Here is a 15722-nt window from a genome sequence, read left to right as displayed (position 1 = left end):
GGACACAGGTAGTCATTCACTATACTTCCCCTTTTTCTACCTCCTTTCCCCACATCAATTTCTTTTCTTTTCTTTCAGCTTGGTTCCATCCTGTTTGAAAAATATTTGGTTTTATCTGTGAAGTGGAGTAAATAATATCCTGACTGAAGTATGCAACGATGTAGCTGAAGATGCTCAGGGATCAAACTTTTGAAAAAGGTTAATCAGCTAGTTAGCAGAGACCATCAGTGGCTTTCAGGAAAATAAATTCAGATAGCATGTTTGCTAAATAGATAAAAAGAATAAGCAGTTAAAAATGGGTCAACAATCCTAGGGTTCACTGGAACCTAGATAATCAAAAGCAGATAGCTGACCTTTGATTAAACCCATTTACTTGTGGAGTGAGCTATAAGGAGCCTCCAAGATAGAGTTTGGTGTCCAACAGTGTCCATGGCCAAGGGTAAACTCAGAAGCTCTCCTCCTCTCGAAGAAACTGGAAGACGGATGAGAAGTCTTTCTTTGAGTAACCCTTTGCACACATCATCCTGTAGATTTGATGGGCTTGACTGCCCAGAAGGATTGGGCTCTTTGTGCTGGTGGCAGAGTCTTGTGCTAAACCCAGATCCTTAGCCATGAGTGTTGCTCCGAATCCACCTTGATAGTTATTAGCTGACGGAACGCCATCCATCACCCCAGGTACGGGATTGTAACTGTCACTTAACCAACACCGTCCTGAGCTCATATTTAGGATTTTAGCCAATAGTTTGGGGTCAAGCCCTAACCTGATTCCAAGATTCATAGCTTCAGCAGTTCCAATCATACTAATAGCTAACAGCATGTTGTTGCAGATCTTTGCATCCTGCCCGGTCCCAATAGCTCCACAATACACCACATTGGAACCCATGCACCCCAGCAACTCCTGGGCAGCAGCAAATTCATCTTCAACTCCTCCCACCATAAACGTGAGGTTCCCAGACCAAGCAGCTCCCCACACCACCAGAAACAGGGGCATCCATGAAAACTGCTCCCATTTTCTCAACTTCTTTGGCCAATTCTTTTGAAACTGCAGGATCAATAGTACTGGAGTCTATCAGTAGTGAGCCTTTCTTCACTTTTTTTAGAATTCCATTTGCTCCAGAATAAGCTTCTATTGCATTGATACTGGTGGGCAACATTGTAATAATTCTGTCAGCTTTTTCAGCTACATCTGCTGGGGAAGACACTACCTGTTCACCTGCATCTTGAAACTCTTTGCATGCATCAGGGAACACATCATAAATAATGAGTGGATAGCCATGTTTCATGAGGTTTTTTGCCATTGGATTCCCCATGTTGCCCAGTCCAATGAATCCAACTGGAGTCTTAGAAGCCATTGACCTAGAACACACCACTGACTGCGAGCGTGCGCCGCAAAGCGGGCAGGATCCACCGTGGCGTGGGGCCGCGCGCGCACGCGCTCTGCAGCTCGGAGCGGGCACCCACCGACGACCTTCACCTCCTTGTCTTACCTCAGGCTATCTGCCTTAAGTATGAAGCTAGGTGTGGATTTTTCACAAATGTTTTTATTTGTAGCTGAAGGATTTGACTTCTCTTCCCTAGTTTATTGAGTGTTTTTATCACGAAATAGTGGTGGATTTTGTCAAATGTGTTTTCTGCATGGGATCAATGTACAGAAATCTGTTGCATTTCTATACATTAATAATGAAACGGCAGAGGAGAACAAGGAATCAATCCCATTTATGCACCAAAACCCATAAGATACCTAGGAATAAACATAACCAAAGAAGTGAAAAACCTGTATTTTGAAAACTATATAGCACAGATGAAAGAAATTGAAGATGACACATGTAAATGGAGAGACAGTCCATGTTCATGGATTGGAAGGACAAATATTGTTAAAATGTCTATAATACCCAAGATAATCTACACATTTAATGCAATCTCTATCAAAATATCACCAGCATTTTTCACAGACCTGGAACAAACAATCCTAAAATTTGTATGGAATCACAAAAGACCCTAAATAGCTGAAGCAAGCTTGAAAAAGAAAAGCAAAGCTGGAGGCATCACAATTCTGGACTTCAAGTTATATTACCAAGTTGTAATGATCAAGACAGTATGGAACTGTCATAAAAATAGACACATAGGTCAATAGAACAGAACAGAAAACCCGGAAATGAACTCACAACTATATGGTCAGTTAATCTTCAACAAAGCAGGAAAGAATTTCCGGTGGAAAAAGGACAGTCTCTTCAACAAATGGTGTTGGGAAAATTGGACAGCAATATGCAAAAGAATGAAACTGGACCACTTTCTTACACCATACACAAATATAAATTCAAAATGGATTAAGGACCTAAATGTAAGAGAGGAAACCATCAAAATCCTAAAGGAGAACACAGGCAATAACCATTTTGACACTGGGTATAGCAACTTTTTTTTTTCAAAGAAAATAGGGAACAGTTAATGAATTTGCATGTCATCCTTGTACAGATGTCATGCTGAGCTTCTCTGTATCATTCCAATTTTAGTATATGTGCTGCTGAATCGAGCACAGCTGTAGCAACTTCTTACTAGATATGTCTTCTGAGGCAAGGGAAAAAAAAGCAAAGATGAACTTTGGGACTTCATCAAGATAAAAAGCTTCTCCACAGCAAAGGAAGCACTCAACAAAACTAAAAGGCAACCTACGGAATGAGAAGATATTTACAAATGACATCTGATATAGGGTTAGTATCCAAAATATAAAAAGAACTTAAAAACTTAATGCCCAAAAAACTAAACACACAAATAATTCAATTAAAAATGGGCAAAAGACATGAACAGACATTTCTCCAAAGAAGACATCCAGATGGCCAACAGACACAAGAAAAGATGTTCAACATCCCTCGTCATCAGGGAAATAGAAATCAAAACTACAATGAGATGTCACCTCACACCTGTCAGAATGACTAAAATTGACAACACAAGAAACAACAGGTGTTGGCAAGGATGTGAAGAAAGGGGAACCCTCTTGCACTGTTGGTAGGAATGCAAATTGGTGCAACCACTGTGGAAAACAATATGAAGTTTCCTCAAAAAGTTAAAAATAGAACTACCTTTTAATCCAGCAGTTGCAGTACTAGGTATTTGCCCAATGAATACAAAAATACTAATTCAAAGAGATTACATGCATCCTGATGTTTATAGTAGCATTATCTACAATACTCAAAATAAAGATGTGGTATGGTCACACACACACACACACACACACACACACTGGGACGTTACTCAACCACAAAAAAGAATGAAATCTTGCCATTTATGATGATATGGATGGAGTTAGGGAGTATTAGGCTAAGTGAACTAAGTCATTCAGAGAAAGGCAAATACCATATGATTTCACTCATGTGAGGAATTTAAGAAACAAAACAAATGAGCATAGGGAAGAGAGAGAGGGGCAAACCAAGAAGCAGATTCTTAACTACAGAGAACAAACTAATGGGTTCCCAGAGGGGAGGTGGGTGAGGACATGGGTTAGATAGGTAATGAGGATTAAGGAGTACACTTGTGATGATCATTGGGTGTTGTATATAAGTATTGAATCCCTTAATATATACTTGAAACAAATATTACACTGTATGTTTACTAACTGGAATTTAAATAAAAACTTTTAAAAAAGAAGATAAAGAAAAAAAGTTTTTTCCCCATCTATTGAGATGATTATGTGAATTTTGTTAGTTATTCTATTAATGTGGTGTATAGTCCTATTTATATTGCTGGGTAGATTTTATGTATTGCTGGTATACAGTTGCTAGTATCTTGTTGAGGATTTTTCACATCAGAGATATTAATCTGTAGTTTTCTTTCTTATGATGTATTTGGCTGATTTTGGTATCAGGAAATCATAGGATGAATTAAGAAGTGTTCTTTCTAATTTTACTTCGGAAAGATTTGTGCAGGACTTACGTTAATTCTTTAAATGTTTGGTATAATTCACCAGGGAAGGCATGTAGTCTTGGGCTTTTCTTTATAGAAGTTTTCTTGATTCCTAATTTCTTGATCTCTTTATTTGTTACAGATCTGTTCAGAATTTCAATTTCTTGAGTCAGTTTTAGTAGTTTGTATCTTTCTAGGGATTTATCCTTTTTCCTATGTTATATAATTTGTTGACATACAGTTGTTCACATTATGCTCTTATGTAATCCTTTTTATTTCTGTAAGGTAGGTAGTGATGTCCCCTCTTTCATTCCTGATTTTAGCAATATGAGTCCTCCCTCCCCCTCTCTCTCTTTTTTGTGGTTTGTTGAACTAAAGAACTGGTATAGCGATTTTGTTGATGTTTTCAAAGAGCTACCTTTTCACTTTATTGATTTTCCTTATTGTTTTTCTAATTGCTATTTCACAAATTTTTCCTCTATTCTTAATTTCTTTCCTTCTGCTTGCTTTGGACTTAGCATGCTATTCTTTGCTAGTTACCTGAGGTAGAAGATTATGTTATTGGTTTCTTCTATGTTACTGATATATATATATATATATATTTTAGTATAGACATTTATAGCTATAAATTTCCTGCTAAGGACTTTAATCTCTGTATTTTGTAATTTTTGGTAAGCTGTATTTTCATGCATCTCAGAGTTTTTAAAATTTCCCTTGTGTTTTCTTTCTTTTTTTAAATTAAATTAAATTTTATTATGTTATGTTAGTCACAATACAGTACATCATTACTTTTTTTGGGGGGGGTACATCATTACTTTTTGATATAGTGTTCCATGATTCATTGTTTTCATATAACACTCAGTACTCCATGCAGTACGCGCCCTCCTTAATACCCATCACCAGGTTTTTTCTTTTTTGACCCATTTAGTGCTGTGCTATTTAATTATTTGCATTGAGAAAAATCTTTGTATTAGATTTACTGAAGAGTTGTAAAAATAGCCCATAGAGTTCCCATATACTCTTTTTAAAAAAAAAGTCAGCTTTATTCAAGTAAAATTGACATAAAAATTGTAAGATATTTGAAGTGTACATTGTGGTATTTTGATATACATATATATTGTGAAAGGATCCCCTTCATCATCTCACATATTTATCCTTTTTTTTTTTTTGGTAAGAGCATTTAAGTCCTACTCTCTTAGCTAATTTCAATTATACAATACAGTGTTGTCAACTATAGTCACCATGTTTTACATTAGACCCTCAGACCTTATTCATCTTATGGTAAAAAATTTGTACCCATTTACCAAACTTTCTCTGTTTCCACCACTCCCCTTCTGGCAACCACTTTTCTACCCTGTTTCTATGAGTTTGACTTTTTTTTTTTAATTCCACAATTAGGTGATACCATGCAATTGTCTTTCTCAGGCTTATTTCATGTAGCATAATGACTTTAAGATCCATTTATGTTGTCACAAATGGCAGGATTTCCTTCTTTCTCATGGCTAAATAATATTCTATATGTATGTATATATCCATCCATCCATCCATCCATTCATCCATCCATCCATCATCACATATTCTTTGTGCATTCATCCATTGATGGACACTTAGCTGTTTTCATATCTTGGCTATTGTAAATAATGCTGCAACATGGAAGTACAGATATCTCTTCAATATCTAGTTTTCATTTTCTTTGGATATATACCCAGAAGGGGGATTGCTGGATCATGGGGTAGTTCTGTTTTTAATTTTTGAGGAAACTCCTTATAATTTAACATATTATTTAACATAGTGGCTGCTTCAAATTACATTCCTATCAACAGTGTACATCTTCACCACAGTTTCCTCCATCCTTCCCAACACTTATTGTCTCATCTTCTTGATGATAGCCATTCTAATATGTGTGAGGTGTTATCTTATTGTTTTTTTAATAATTTTTTATTGTTATGTTAATCACCACACATTACATCATTAGTTTTCGATGAAGTGTTCCATGATTCATTGTTCGTGCATAACACCCAGTGCTCCACGTAGAATGTGCCCTCTTTAATACCCATCACCAGGCTAACCCATCCCCCCACCCCCCTCCCCTCTAGAAGCCTCAGTTTGTTTTTCAGAGTCCATCATCTCTCATCGTTCATCTCCCCCTCTGACTTACTCCCCTTCATTCTTCCCCTCCTGCTATCTTCTTCTTTTTTTTCCCTTAACATATATTGCATTATTTGTTTCAGAAGTACAGACCTGTGATTCAACAGTCTTGCACAGTTCACAGCACTCACCATAACACATACCGTACCCAATGTCTATCACCCAGCCACCCCATCCCTCCCACCCCCACCACTCCAGCAACCCTCAGTTTGTTTCCTGATATTAAGAATTCCTCATATCAATGAGGTCATATGATACATGTCTTTCTCTGATTGACTTACTTCACTCATAATAACACCCTCCAGTTCCATTCATGTCGTTGCAAATGGCAAGATCTCATTCTTTTTGATGGCTGCATAATATTCCATTGGGTATATATACCACTTCTTCTTTATCCATTCATCTGTCGATGGACATCTTGGCTCTTTCCACAGTTTGGCTATTGTGGACATTGCTGCTATAAACATTTGGGGTGCACGTACCCCTTCGGATCCCTACATTTGTATCTTTGGGGTCAATATCCAGTAGTGCAATTGCTGGACCATATGGTAGCTCTATTTTCAACTGTTTGAGGAACCTCAATACTGTTTTCCAGAGTGGTTGCACCAGCTTGCATTCCCACCAACAGCGTAGGAGGGTTCCCCTTTCTCCGCATCCCCGCCAACATCTGTCATTTCCTGACTTGTTAATTTTAGCCACTCTGACTGGTGTGAGGTGGTATCTCATTGAGGTTTTGATTTGGATTTCCCTGATGCCGAGCGATGTTGAGCACTTTTTCATGTGTCTGTTGGCCATTTGGATGTCTTCTTTGGAAAAATGTCTGTTCATGTCTCCTGCCCATTTCTTGATTGGATTATTTGTTCTTTTGGTGTTGAGTTGGATAAGTTCTTTCTAGATTTTGGATACTAGCCCTTTATCTGATATGTCATTTGCAAATATTTTCTCCCATTCTGTCAGTTGTCTTTTGGTTTTGTGGACAGTTTCTTTTGCTGTGCAAAAGCTCTTTATCTTGATGAAATCCCAATAGTTCATTTTTGCCCTTGCTTCCCTTGCCTTTGGCGATGTTTCTAGGAAGAAGTTGCTGCGGCTGAGGTCAAAGAGGTTGCTGCCTGTGTTCTCCTTTAGGATTTTGATGGACTCCTGTCTCACGTTTAGGTCTTTCAACCATTTGGAGTCTATTTTTGTGTGTGGTGTAAGGAAATGATCCAGTTTCATTCTTCTGCATGTGGCTGTCCAATTTTCCCAATACCATTTGTTGAAGAGACTGTCTTTTTTACATTGGACATTCTTTCCTGCTTTCTCAAAGATAAGTTGACCATAGAGTTGAGGGTCCATCTCTGGGCTCTCTATTCTGTTTCATGGATCTATGTGTCTGTTTTTGTGCCAGTACTATACTGTCTTGATGATGACAGCTTTGTAATAGAGCTGGAAGTCAGGAATTGTGATGCCGCCAGCTTTGCTTTTCTTTTTCAATATTTCTCTGGCTATTCGGGGTCTTTTCGGGTTCCATACAAATCTTAGGATTATTTGTTCCATTTCTTTGAAAAAAGTGGATGGTATTTTGATGGGAATTGCATTGAATGTGTAGATTGCTCTAGGTAACATTGACATCTTCACAATGTTTTTTCTTCCAATCCATGAGCATGGAAGGTTTTTCCATTTCTTTGTGTCTTCTTCAATTTCTTTCATGAGTATTTTATAGTTTTCTGGGTACAGATCCTTTGCCTCTTTGGTTGAATTTATTCCTAGAGATCTTATGGTTTTGGGTGCAATTATAAATGGGATCAACTCCTTGATTTGTCTCTCTTCTGTCTTCTTGTTGGTGTATAGAAATGCCACTCATTTCTGTGCACTGATTTTATATCCTGCTACTTTACTGAATTCCTGTATGATTTCTAGCAGTTTTGGGGTGGAGTCTTTTGGGTTTTCCACATACCTTATCATATCATCTGCAAAGAGTGAGAGTTTGACTTCCTCTTTGCCAATTTGGATGCCTTTTATTTCTTTTTGTTGTCTGATTGCTGTGGCAAGGACTTCTATTACTATGTTGAATAGCAGTGGTGATAGTGGACATCCCTGCCGCGTTCCTGACCTTAGGGGAAAAGCTCTCAGCTTTTCCCCATTGAGAATGATATTCGCTGTAGGTTTCTCATAGATGGCTTTTATGATATTGAGATATGTACCCTCTATCCCTATACTCTGAAGAGTTTTGATCAAGAAAGGATGCTGTACTTTGTCAAATGCTTTTTCTGCATCTATTGAGAGGATCATAGGATTCTTGTTCTTTCTTTTGTTAATGTATTGTATCAGGTTGATTGATTTGCAGATGTTGAACCAATCTTGCAGCCCAGGGATAAATCCCACTTGGTCATCATGGTGAATAATTCTTTTAATGTACTGTTGGATCCTATTGGCTAGTATTTTGGTGAGAATTTTTGCATCCATGTTCATCAAGGATATTGGTCTGTAATTCTCCTTTTTGATGGGGTCTTTGTCTGGTTTTGGGATCAAGGTAATGCTGGCCTCATAAAATGAGTTTGGAAGTTTTCCTTCCCTTTCTATTTTTTGGAAGAGTTTCCGAAGAATAAGTATGAATTCTTCTTTAATTGTTTGATATAATTCCCCTGGGAAGCCGTCTGGCCCTGGGCTTTGTTTGTTGGGAGATTTTTGATGACTGCTTCAATTTCCTTAGTGGTTATATTTAGGTTTTCTATTTCTTCCTGGTTCAATTTTGGTAGTTGATACGTCTCTAGGAATGTACCCATTTCTTCCAGGTTATCTAATTTGCTGGCATAGAGTTGCTCATAATATGTTCTTATCATTGTTTGTATTTCTTTGGTGTTGGTTGTGATCTCTCCTGTTTCATTCATGATTTTGTTGATTTGGGTCATTTCTCTTTTCTTTTTGATAAGTCTGGCCAGGGGTTTATCAATCTTGTTAATTCTTTCAGAGAACCAGCTCCTAATTTCGTTGATCTGTTCTACTGTTGTTTTGGTTTCTATTTCGTTGATTTCTGCTCTGATCTTTATTCTTTCTCTTCTCCTGTGGGGTTTACGCTATATTTGTTGTTTTTTCTCTAGCTCCTTTAGGTGTAGGGTTAGGTTGTGTATTTGAGACCTTTCTTGTTTCTTGAGAAAGGCTTGTATTGCTATATACTTTCCTCTTAGGACTGCCTTTGCTGTATCCCAAAGATTTTGAACAGTTGGTTTTCATTTTCATTGGTTTCCATGATTTTTTTAAAGTCTTCTTTAATTTCCTGGTTGACCCATTTATTCTTTAGTAGGATGCTCTTTAGCCTCCATGTATTTGAGTTCTTCCCGACTTTCCTCTTGTGACTGAGTTCTAGTTTCAGAGCATTGTGGTCTGAAAATATGCAGGGAATAATCCCAATCTTTTGGTACCATTTGAGACCTGATTTGTGACCTAGGATGTGATCAATTCTGGAGAATGTTCCATGGGCACTAGAGAAGAATGTGTATTCCATTGCTTTGGGATGGAATGTTCTGAATATGTCTGTGAAGTCCACTGGGTCCAGTGTTTCATTTAAAGTCTTTATTTCCTTGTTGATCTTTTGCTTAGATGATCTGTCCACTTCAGTCAGTGGGGTGTTAAAATCTCCCACTATTACTGTGTTGTTGTCAATGTGTTTTTTTGCTTTTGTTATTAATTGGCTTATATAATTGGCTGCTCCCATGTTAGGGGCATAGATATTTACAATTGTTAGATCTTCTTGTTGGATAGACCCTTTAAGTAGGATAGAGTGTCTTTCTTCATCTCTTATTACAGTCTTCTTTTTAAAATCTAATTTGTCTGATATAAGGATTGCCACCCCAGCTTTCTTTTGGTGTCCATTAGCATGGTAAATGATTTTCCACCCCCTCACTTTCAATCTGGGGGTGTCTTTGGGTCTAAAATGAGTCTCTTGCAGACAGCATATTGATGGGTCTTGTTTTTTAATCCAATCTGATAGCCTGTGTCTTTTGATTGGGGCATTTAGCCCATTTACATTCAGGGTAACTATTGAAAGTTATGAATTTAGTGCCATTGTATTGCCTGTAAGGTGACTGTTACTGTATATTGTCTGTGTTCCTTTCTGATCTATGCTGCTTTTAAGCTCCTCTCTGCTTAGAGGAGCCCTTTCAATATTTCTTGTAGGGCTGGTTTCCTGTTTGCAAATTCCTTTATTTTTTCGTTGTCCTGGAAGCTTTTTATCTCTCCTTCTATTTTCAATGACAGCTTGGCTGGATATAGTATTCTTGGCTGCATATTTTTCTCGTTTAGTGCTCTGAAGATATCATGCCAGTCCTTTCTGGCCTGCCAGGTCTCTGTGGATAGGTCTGTCGCCAATCTAATGTTTCTACCATTTTATGTTACATATCTCTTCTTCCGAGCTGCTTTCAGGATTTTCTCTTTGTCTCTGATACTCGTAAGTTTTACGATTAGATGTTGGGGTGTTGACATATTTTTATTGATTTTGAGAGGGGTTCTCTGTGCCTTCTGGATTTTGATGCCTGTTTCCTTCCCCACATTAGGGAAGTTCTCTGCTATAATTTGCTCCAATATACCTTCTGCCCCTCTCTCTCTTTCTTCTTCTTCTGGGATCCCAATTATTCTAATGTTGTTTCGTCTTATCGTATCGCTTATCTCTCGAATTCTGCCCTCGTGATTCTGTAGTTGTTTATGTCTCTTTTTCTCAGCCTCTTTATTTTCCATCATTTGGTCTTCTATATCGCTGATTCTCTCTTCTGCTTCATTTATCCTAGCAGTTAGTGCCCCCATTTTTGATTGCACCTCATTAATATCCTTTTTGATTTCGACTTGGTTACTTTTTAGTTCTTATATTTCTCCAGAAAGGGTTTCTCTAATAATGTCCACACTTTTTTTAAGCCCAGCTAGTATCTTTAAAGTCATGATTCTGAAGTCTAATTCTGACATTGTACTAATGTCTGTATTGAGTGGGTTCCTGGCAGACGGTACTACCTCTTTTTCTTTTTGCTGAGGTGATTTTTTCATCTTGTCATTTTGTCCAGAGGAGAATAGATGAATGAGAGAACAAAATGCTAACAGGGTAACAACGTCCCCAGCATATATACTCTATACAAATCAGAAAAGACCTGAAACCAGGGGAAAAGAAAGGGAAAGAAAGAAAAAAGAAAGAGAAAAAAAAGAAAAAGAAAAAGATAAAAACAAACAAATACAGAACAAAACAAAAAAAACAGAATATGATGAAGTATGATCAGGCTTGTGCATAGATCAGTGCCACACACTAGATTTTGGGCATATTTTGGTCTGTTAGAAGAAAGTGCCTCCTAAAATTTTAAAGGAAGAAAGACTTATATGTACAAAATAAGGGTTGATACAATGAAGGGATGGAAGATGATTATAAAGATGAAAATTATAAAAGTTTTTATAAAAGGAATTGATAAGATAAGAAGTTGTTTGAAAAAAGAAGATTGAAAAAAAAAGATAGAAAAGAAAAAAAAGGGAGAGAATGTGATCAGGCAGGAGACTAGAACAAAGCCATACAGTAGTGTTTTAGGGTGTATTTTTATCTGTTAGAAGAAACTGTATCTCAAAATTTTAAATAGAGAACAACATATATATATATATATACATATATATATGCCAAAAATAAGGGTAACTACTATGAAGGGTTAAAATATGACTCTAAAAATGAAAAATAAAAAATATTTTTATAAAAAAGGGATTGATAAGATGTTGGTTGAAAAAGGGAAAAAGGGAAAAAAAAAATTCAAGAAAAAAGTCAAACAATTAACTTCAAAAAACAAATGAATCATGGTAAAAAAGCCATGAATTCTATGTGCAGTATTCCCCTAGCGCTGGAGTTCTCCCGTTCTCCTTGATTGGTGAACTTGGTCTTGGCTGGCTGTTTGGGCTGATCTTCTGGGGGAGGGGCCTGTTGCCGTGGTTCCCAAATGTCTTTGCCGGAGGCGGAATTGCCCCGCCCTTGTGAGTCCGGGCTAAGCAAGCTTCTCGGGTTTGCTCTTAGGAGCTTTTTTTCCCTGCAAGCTCTCAGTACAGCTTTGGAGGACCAGGGTGAAAATGGTGGCCTCCCAATCTCCGCCCGGAGGAGCAGAGAACTCGGGGCTCTGCTTCTCAGTGCGCCCCCAGAGAAAAGCAGTCACTCCCGTCTCCCCCGTCTCCGGCTGCACTCCGTGCTCACCCGCCTGTGACCGAGCATTTCTATCTCTGGCACCCGACCCTGTGTGGAGTCTCCAAACCCAGCAGATCACTGTGGTGCACTCCCGCACCGCTCCTCCTGGGGGTGAAGAAGGGGAGTCTCCCCGGCTCTGCCGCTTTTTGGTCCCTGCTGGAGGAGCAGTGGCCCGACTGTGCAGCGGATCACAGTTTATGGCAACCCCGAGCTGAGAGCCCGCGCCTCGGTTCCGTCTCTGCAGACGGCTTCCGCGCTCCGATACCTGGGAGCTCTGCCACACTCAGGCACCCCCAGTCTTTCTGTCACCCCGAGGGTCCTGAGACCACACTGTCCCCATGAGGGTTCCACCCCCAGTTTAGTCACTGGAGCTACATCCCTCATCAGAGCTTCTTTCTTTTTTTTTTTTAAAGATTTTATTTATTTATTTGAGAGAGAGAGAGAATGAGAGACAGAGAGCATGAGAGGGAAGAGGGTCAGAGGGACAAGCAGACTCCCCGCTGAGCGGGAAGCCCAAAGTGGGACTCGATCCTGGGACTCCAGGATCATGACCTGAGCCGAAGGCAGTCGCTTAACCAACTGAGCCACCCAGGCGCCCCAGCAGAGCTTATTTCTAAAAGTTCCGATTTTGTGCTCTGCGGCTCTATCACTTTCCAGAAGCGGCCGATGGAGGCCCCCTCCTCCGCCGTCTATCCTCCCGAATATCGCCTCAGATTCACTTCTCCGCATGTCCTACCTTCCAGTAAGTGGTCACTTCTCTGTTCAGAGAGTTGTTGCTACTCTCTTCTTTGATCTCCTGTTGAGTTCGTAGGTGTTCAGAATGCTTTGATCCCTATTCAGCTGATTTCCTGAGACCAGACAAAATCCAGGTCTCCTACTCCTCCACCATCTTGCTCCACCCCTATCTTATTGGTTTTTTTAAAAGATTTATTTGTTTATTTTAGAGAGAGGGGGATAGTGTGAGCAGGGGGAGGGGCAGAGGGAGAGAGAGAGAATCCCTGACAGACTCCCTGCTGAGCATGGAGCCCAATGTGGGGCTCGATCCCAGGACCCAGAGATCATGCCCTGAGCTGAAACCAAGAGTTGGATGCTTAACCAACTGCGCCACCCAGGTGCCCCTCATTGTGGTTTTGATTTACAATTTCTTTAATGATTAGAGATGTTGAGCACATTTTCATGTACCTGTGGCCATTTTTCTTTGGAAAAATGTATTCAGATCCTCTGCCCATTTTTTAATTGGAATTTTTTTTTGCTATTAAGTTGTATGAGTTTTATATATATTTAGGATATTAACCCTTTAGCAGATTGTGATTTGGAAATATTTTCTCCCATTCTGTAATTTGCCTTATCATTTTGTAGACTGTTTCCTTAGCTGTGAAGAAATCTTTTAGTTTATTTCCAGTGTTTATTTATACTTTTGCTGCCTTTGCTTTTGTTGTCAAATCCAAAAATCATTGCTAAGATTGATGTCAAGGAACTTTACCCCATATATTTTCATTTAGAAGTTTTATAGTTTTAGGTCTGATTGTCAAGTGTTTGATTTATTTTGATCTGAATTTTGTATAGGGTGTACGATAGCAGTCCAGTTTCATCCTTTTGCATAGAGCTATCCAGTTTTCCCAGTGCCATTTATTATAAAAACTATTCTTTTCCCATTGTATATTCTTGGCTTCTTTTTTGTAAATTAATTGACCATTTATGTGTAGGTTTATTTCTGCGCTCTCTATTCTGTTCCATTTATCTTTATTTTTTTGGCAATACCATATTGTTTTGATTAGTATAGTTTTGTCATATAGTTTGGAAGCAGGAAGTGTAATGCCCCCAGCTGCTGCTTCTTTCTCAAAATGGCTTTGGCTATTTGATTTTTTCTATTTCCATACAAGTTTTAGCATTGATTGTTCTATTGCTATGAAAAATGTCATTGGAATTTTGATAGGGATTACATTGAATCTGTAAATTAATTTGGGTAGCATGGATTTTTAAACAGTATTAATTATTCCAATCCATGAGCATGGACTATTTTTCTATTTATTTGTGTCTTCAATTTTTTTCATCAATGTCTTCTAGTCTTCAGGGCACAGATCTTTCACCTAGGTTTTATTTATTCTTTGGTGTTTTATTCTTTTTGATGTGATTGTGAATGGGCTTTAAAAAATTTCTTTCTGATAGATCATTATAGTATATAGAAACATAAGTGCTTTTTGTATATTGATTTTGTACCTCCCCACCTGGTCATCTGACCCCTCTCACTGTATACTGATTTTGTATTGTCGAAGTTTGCTGAATTCACTGATTAGTTCTAACAGTTTTTTGGTGGAGATTTTAGGTTTTCTGTATATAATATCATGTTATCTGTTAATAGAGACAGTTTTACTTTTTTCTTTCCAATTCGAATTCTTTTTATTTCTTTTTCTTGCCTGATTGCTTGGGCTAGGACTTTCAGTGATGTTAAATAAAATTGGTGAGAGTGGGCTCTCTTTTTCTCTCTCTATTTTAGAATAAAAGCTTTCAACTTTTCACTGTGGAGTATGATGTTAGCAGTGGGCTTGTCATATATGACCTTTAGTATGTTGAGGTACATTCCCTCTATACCCAATTTGTTGAGAGTTTTTATCATGAATGGATGTTGAATTTTTACCAAATGGCTTTTCTGGATCTATTGCAATGATCATATGATTTTTGTTCTTCATTTTGTTAATGTAATGTATCACACTGATTCATTTGTGGATGTTGAATCATCTTTTCATCCTTGAAATAAATCCCACTTGATCATGGAATATGATCCTTTTAATATATTATTGAATTTGATTTGCTAATATTTTGTTAAGGAATTTAGCATCTATGTTTATTAGTAATATTGCCTGTAATTTCCTTGTCCTTGTCTGGTCTGGTTTTGGTGTCAGGGTAATGCTAGCCTTGTAAAATAAGCTTAGAAATGTGGTGTTCCTTGTTCTATTTTACTGGAGGAGTTTGAGAAATATTAATTATTTAAATATTTGGTAGAATTCACCAGTAAAGCTACCTGGTCCTGGATTTTCATTATTGGGGGGTTTTTGATTACTGAGTCAATCTCCTTACTAGTAACTGGTCTGTTCAAATTTTTTATTTCTTCATGATTCAATTTTGGTAGGTTGTATGTTTCTAGGAATTTATCCATGTTTTTAGGTTGTCCAGTTTGTTTGTATATATTTGTTCTTATTATTCTCATGTGATCCTTTGTATTTATGTAGTATTGGTTGTAAGTCTCCTTTTAATTTCTAATTTTATTCATATGAATTCTCTTTTTCTCCACCTTGGTAAGTCTAGCTTAAGGTTTATCTGTTTTGCTTGTTTTTTCAAAGTATCAGTTCTTAGTTTCATGATCTTTTCTCTTTCTTTCTAGTCTTTATTTTCACTCTGAGTTTTGTTATTTCCTTACTCATACTAAGGAGTTAAATTGTTTATTTGAGATCCTTTACACTTAATGTAGACATTTATTTTGCTATGAACTTCCCTCTTTTTT

General features: G+C 37.8%; 1 non-coding gene and 1 pseudogene across 1 annotated transcript; both read right to left on the bottom strand.

Moving 5' to 3' along the window:
- Nucleotides 1-391: 391 nt before the first annotated feature.
- On the bottom strand, nt 392-1366 carry LOC114199393 (3-hydroxyisobutyrate dehydrogenase, mitochondrial pseudogene; annotated as a pseudogene).
- Nucleotides 1367-2427: 1061 nt separating this feature from the next.
- On the bottom strand, nt 2428-2534 carry LOC114199402 (U6 spliceosomal RNA). Its single transcript, XR_003607285.1, has one exon. It is a non-coding gene; the product is annotated as a U6 spliceosomal RNA (small nuclear RNA).
- Nucleotides 2535-15722: the final 13188 nt, after the last annotated feature.

The sequence above is a fragment of the Eumetopias jubatus genome, unplaced genomic scaffold, assembly GCF_037043125.1.
Source record: "Eumetopias jubatus isolate StellerSeaLion01/CBP00866 unplaced genomic scaffold, mEumJub1_p1.0 scaffold_9, whole genome shotgun sequence".
In the NCBI taxonomy this organism is placed as follows: domain Eukaryota; kingdom Metazoa; phylum Chordata; class Mammalia; order Carnivora; family Otariidae; genus Eumetopias; species Eumetopias jubatus.
The sequence above is the reverse complement of the archived record's forward strand: the minus strand, read 5'-3'. Positions and strand labels throughout refer to the sequence as shown.